Here is a 6,620-nt window from a genome sequence, read left to right as displayed (position 1 = left end):
TAGATAATTGTATGTTAAAAAATTATGCCAAAAAAATAGCTACAAATATTTCACATCTATATTTAGGTTTAAACTTCCACATATTATTTTTACAAAACAAAATAATATTTACATGAAAAGTATAACCTGAGTATTTTCTTTTAATTTCTTGATACAACTCAACTTTTTATTATCCTTATCACATCTTATGATGCTAACATAACTTTTAATTTTGATGTTATTGTCGTACATGATTGTGTGAATATGATAAATATCTGTTTGTATGTATAAGACAAAATATAAAAATAATTAAACAGAATTTTTCTATTAAAAATAAAGTAGTTGTATTAAAATCTAAAAGAAATAAAATAATTAATTTCTTTTTTAAAAGTCTAAATAAAATTAAAACGTAAGAATAATCTTATTTTTCTTATAATTAAGTAACTTTACTTTTTAATAATTTTGTGTTAAAAATATAAACTAAATTAATTTCAAATATTTCACCTGATATGATTGTGATATGTGTCAATAAAAACTTCTATTATGTGAAAATAACTTCTTATTTTCCTAAAATATTAAATAAAAGAAATTTCTAAAAGAAAATTCTTTTCTAATCTTAACCAATTAATAATTGTTTTCCTTTTTTTTAAATCCTCACGAGAGAGAAATGTAAAATTTTATTTAATAGTTATTCTTACTTCAAAAAGTTAATGACAAATATGATAGTAACAATTATTCAATTAACAATAAAATTGTAAAAAATTAATGATATTGAAAAAAAAGAATTTTGAAAAATGAAACTTTTAAAATAGTTAATATTAACTGGAAATAGCTATTTGATAGAAATTTTATTTTTTTAAATCCTAGATAAAATATAATTGTAAAAGATTATGTAATATTAATTTTCTTTCTAAAATCCTACAAAACTTTAAAAGAATATTTGATAGTTGTTTTACTTTCTTATAAAAGAAAACCTAAACAAAAGAAAGTTGTATAATATTTTTAAGTCCTAACCAAACTGGAATTGTAAAAATGTATTTGATAATATTTTTAAGAGAGTGTTTGATGATGAACATGATACTAAAAATTATTTAATTAACAAAAAAGTGTAAAATTAGTATTGATACGAATTGTAAAAATAGAAATTTTAAAAATATTTATTAATAACTAAAAATAATTATTTGATAGCAATATATTTTTTCTGAAATTCTAAAGAGAAGATAATTGTAATAGGTTATATGACAGCAAATTACATTTTCTAAGATATTAAACAAAATTGTAAAAGGGTATTTAATTTAATTTTTTAATTGTAAATAAAATGGAGATTTATAAAATAGAATATTTTCCTTTTTAAAAAATTCCTAGCAAAATAAAATTTGAAAGAATTATTTAATAAAATATTAAATTAGTACATAAGAACATGTATAATGTTCTCATTGATTCGATCGGTGTATTTAACATGTATCATGTATAATGTAATGCAGAAAATGGGAATTGATCTTCATTGGATCAAATTGATGATGAAATGTATTTCCTCGGTTCAGTATCGGGTTCTTATAAATGGTCAACCACGTGGCCTCATTGTTCCAAATAGAGGCTTGCGTCAAGGAGACCCTTTATCGCCATATTTATTTATTCTCTGCACTGAGGCATTGATTACAAATATAAAAAAGGCAGAGAGAGGGAAAGAACTAACATGAATGAAAGTGGCTAGAGCTTGTCCACCGATATCTAATTTGATTTTTGCAGATGATAGCTTTTTCTTCTGCAAAGCTCAAAAGGAAGAGTGTCAAACTATTCTCAGGATTTTAAAGGAATATGAAGTAGTTTCAGGGCAGCTTATAAATTTTGATAAGTCCGATAAGTCTTCAATTCAATTTGGACATAAGATCGACGAACCCGTCAGACAGGAATTAAGGGATATTTTGGGTATTCAGAATCTTGGAGGAATGAGATCCTACCTTGGTTTACCAGAAAACTTGGGGGGCTCAAAGATCCAAGTTTTTAGCTTTGTCCAAGATCGATTAAAAAATAGAGTTAATGGGTGGACTTTCAAAATTTTCAGAAAAGGCGGAAAGGAAGTGATCATTAAATCAGTGATCACAGCTTTACCAAATCATACAATGTCTTGCTATCGATTACCTAAGGCAACTGTGAAAAAATTGACGAGCACGGTTTCACAATTCTGGTGGAGTCCAGGGGGAAGTACAAGGGGTTTGCATTGGAAATCATGAGACAAGGTATGTGTAGACAAGGACGAGGGCGGTTTGGGATTTAAAGACATCACTGATTTCAATACAGCGATGCTTAGTAAGCAGTTTTGGCGTCTGGTAGAGAAGCCAAACACTTTATTTTCTCGTGTTTTCAAAGGGCGGTATTTTAAAAATGCTTCACCTTTGAAACCGATCCGTTCATACTCTCCGTCATATGGCTGGCGGAGTATTGTTTCTGCTAGATCTCTGGTAAACAAAGGACTAATTAAACGGGTGGGATCAGGTTCTTCTATTTATGTATGGAATGACCCATGGCTCCCAACCACTCGCCCGAGACCAGCAAATAAAAATCAACACAATTTATATCCATATCTTAAAGTGGAGTGTCTCATAGACTCTACCTCACACACTTGGAATTCACATGCAATTCGGGCTTTGGTGGATCCAATGGACGCAAAACTTATAGAAAGCATACCACTGAGCAGGACTCAGAGGATAGATAGAGATGGATGGCACTTCACAAAGAACGGAAAATATACGGTCAAATCAGGATATCAGGTAGAACGGATTTATCCAGATAGAGAAAGACCACCATTATTAAATGGTCCCATGGTAGATGTTCTGAAGGCTCACTGCTGGAAAATACGCTGCCCACCAAAGTTAAAACATTTTCTATGGCAATTAGTGACATGATGTATAGCAGTGAAGAAGAATTTACAGGCAAGTGGAATACAAGGGGATATTTGTTGTGGAAGATGTGGAGCCCAGGAGGAATCCATAAATCATGTGTTTTTTGAATGCCCTCCAGCAATTCAGGTTTGGGCTCTATCGAAGATACCATCAAATCCAACCATCTTTCCGACAAGTGCTCTCTTCACAAATTTGGATAATCTGTTCTGGAGAGTTGTTCCGCAGATGGAAGAGCATCAGTTTGCATGGATACTATGGTATATCTGGAAAGCTAGGAATAATAAAGTTTTTAGTAATTTGGATATTGATCCTTTGGATACGCTTAAGTTGGCAGAAACATAATCAACACTGTGGGCTGAGGCACATATTTTGAAATAGCAGAGGACAACACCACAAATAGTAGATACTACCATGCCGTCAATTCCAGGAAGATGGTGTTTTATGGATGGATCATGGAAAGAGGGTGATACTTTTTCAGGACAAGGTTGGTACAACACTTTAGAAGGATTTGATGGATTGTTGGGGGCAAGGAATGTTCGGGCTAGTCTCTCTTCCCTTCATGCGGAAATGGAAACGCTACTCTGGGCAATGGTATGCATGAGGAATTTACGTCAATTCCAGGTTACGTTTGCAACGGATTGTTCTCAATTGGTGAGGATGGTTTCGGAACCAGAAGAATGGCCAGCTTTTGCAACTTATTTGGATGATGTCAAGATCCTGAAAGAGAGTTTCACCCGATCAGAGATTATCTATGTACCACAGACGCAAAATATAAAAGCGGATAGACTAGCACGCATTGTTAGGAAGCAGCCGTCTTTCGTCGTTCACATGGATATGGATCACCCGGTTTGGTTTACATAGTCAGTATGAGTCTGTAAAAGTCGATGACAAAAAAAAAACTTTCATTTCTTTTTATTTTTCATTTCTTATTTCGGATTGTGTTCAGTTAAAATGTTTATGTATAGTATTTTCTCTAATCCGTAATATAAAGTTTATAACAACTCATCTATGCACCATGATTATAAAATAAAAATATTAACTTGAACTTATGTGAGAAAACGAGTTTTAATTATAAAATAAATCTCAAACAACATATGCAAAAAACAATCATAATAATATAATAAAATGATTTATTATTTTATGGTTTTTATTAAATTAAAACATCAAACAAAACTAGTTGCAACGCAACATGCTCATATCTTGTATCTATATATAGAATAGAAATAGAATTTAAAATTGAGTTTAAAAATATCTATATGGTTCCATGAGTAAAAGTGATTAAACAAACAACAATATTATAAATAATTAAACAAGTATGCAACCTTGTTTACCCTTGAACTTTATGTCGGGGTTTTCGCACACAAACTAGTGGCAATTTCTGTATCTCTCATAACGTTTTATCAAACTTTTTGAAGTTTGTGTCTCTATCTTTGTTTACCTTTGAACTTTATGTCGGGGTTTTCGCACATCGTGGTTTGTACGATGTTGCTAATAGTCTTGTAATCGTTTAAATTTAGTATTGAAGACATTGGTGCACAAAAAAAAAAGAACAAGTATGCAACCTTAAAGTTGTTTGTGAATAAAAAATAGATGTTGTTATGAATCAATTATTCTTCGTTCGTCGTTCTTGATTTCACTCTCGTCTCTCTTTCTCTTGCTGCACTCGAAAGAACAAAGATAGAACAAGAACAATAAAGATATACGTACACACACAAATTAGTTAACCTAGTTCGAGATTTGATGTGAATCCAGGAGTAAAACTAGGAGTTTTTCTAAGTGGGTGCATAATTCATAAAGGAAAAAAGGCAGAGATGATATTGGTCGAACCTTGGATATCTAGGGATGCACACTAATGTTACCTGGAACATATTTTATTTTCATACAATTTTCTAAATATTGATAAAATTATGGGTGCAGTTAATATAATTAATGAAATTGTTAAACCGAATGAAATATGGAAAGATAATTAATGTAATTATATTAGTTAAATTACTAAAAAGATTCTATATTTCTTTTTTATACTGCTATCTATGTTTTCAAACAATTATCATTTATACTGATATTCATGTTTCCAAACAGTACCAAAAAATATTTCAGTTTTAATAATATAGATATATATACATTATAAATATTACGTTGGATTCTTAAAATCATGGAAAATTCAGCCCAGAAATTTAGAAAATATTATTTAGTATATAATTTATAAATACATAATTTAATTGGTCATACAATATTAATAAATATAAAAATATTACAAATATTTCTATTATAAAATGTAATTTTTTTGCTAAAACTACGTATAATATAAAATAGATGGAATATTACAAATCGTCAAGAGTTGAGGGATGTTCTGGGAATCCAAAATATAGGAGGCATGGGATCCTACTTAGGGTTGTCAGAAAGTCTTGGAGGGTCTAAGATACAGGTATTTGGTTTTGTTCAGGAACGTTTGAATAATAGGGTTAATGGATGGACATTCCGATTTTTTACTAAAGGAGGAAAAGAGGTAATTATTAAATCGGTGGTAACGGCCCTGCCCAATCATGTTATGTCTGTTTATCGGCTACCAAAGACTACCGTTAAAAAATTAACAAGTGCAGTTGCTCAGTTTTGGTGGAGCCCAGGAGGAAGTTCTAAAGGTATGCATTGGAAATCATGGGATAAATTATGTGAAACCAAAGATAATGGTGGGTTAGGTTTCAAGGATCTTATGGATTTTAATACGGCAATGCTTGGAAAGCAACTATGGAGGCTGATAGAAAAGCCAAATACTCTTTTCTCAAGAGTCTTCAAAGGACGGTATTACAGGAATGCTTCACCCCTGGAACCGATTCGTTCTTCTTCTCCGTCATATGGCTGGAGGAGTATTATTTCTGCTAGATCTCTGGTTTGTAAAGGACTAATTAAAAGGGTGGGAACAGGTTCATCTATCGCTGTATGGGATGATCCTTGGATCCCAGCCACTCGCCCGAGACCAGCAACCAAAAATTTTCCCAACTATTATCCGGACCTTACAGTGGATTCCTTCATAAATTCGGAATCTCGCTCATGGAATTTACAGGTAATTAGGACTCTAGTGGATCCTACGGATGCGAAAATAATTGAAAGTATTCCTTTAAGTAGGAATCAGTTTGAGGATAAGAATAGATGACATTTTACTAATACTGGAAAATATTCAGTCCAATCAGGCTATCAAGTGGAACGGGTCTATCCTGATAGGGAAAAACCGCCAGCTTTTTATGGCCCTACAGTGGATATACTTAAAGCTTTCTGTTGGAAAGTTCGGTGTCCCCCAAAAATAAGGCATTTTTTATGGCAACTTCTCTCAGGATGTATATCGGTAATGAAAAATCTAAAGGCAAGAGGGATACAGGGAGATATATATTGTGCTCGATGCGGAGAACCTGAAGAATCAATTAACCATGTATTTTTTGAATGTCCACCGGCACGCCAAGTGTGGGCATTATCCAAGATTCCGTCAGCTCCTAATATCTTTCCTATCACTTCATTGTTTGCTAATATGGATCATCTTTTTTGGAGAGTCCGGCCAAAGATGGATGATCATCAGTTTGCATGGATTTTATGGTATATTTGGAAAGCTCGAAATAACAAAGTTTTCAGTAATCTGGATATTGATCCGAGGGATACTCTTCAATTAGCTGAACTAGAATCATCACTTTGGGCAGAAGCACATGTGGGAAATGACCCAACGAGAGGGCTCTCGGTACAGACCAGCGT

This window comes from Brassica oleracea, chromosome C7 (genome assembly GCF_000695525.1).
Source record: "Brassica oleracea var. oleracea cultivar TO1000 chromosome C7, BOL, whole genome shotgun sequence".
NCBI classification, from domain to species: Eukaryota; Viridiplantae; Streptophyta; class Magnoliopsida; order Brassicales; family Brassicaceae; genus Brassica; species Brassica oleracea.
This window is presented reverse-complemented; position numbering follows the sequence as displayed.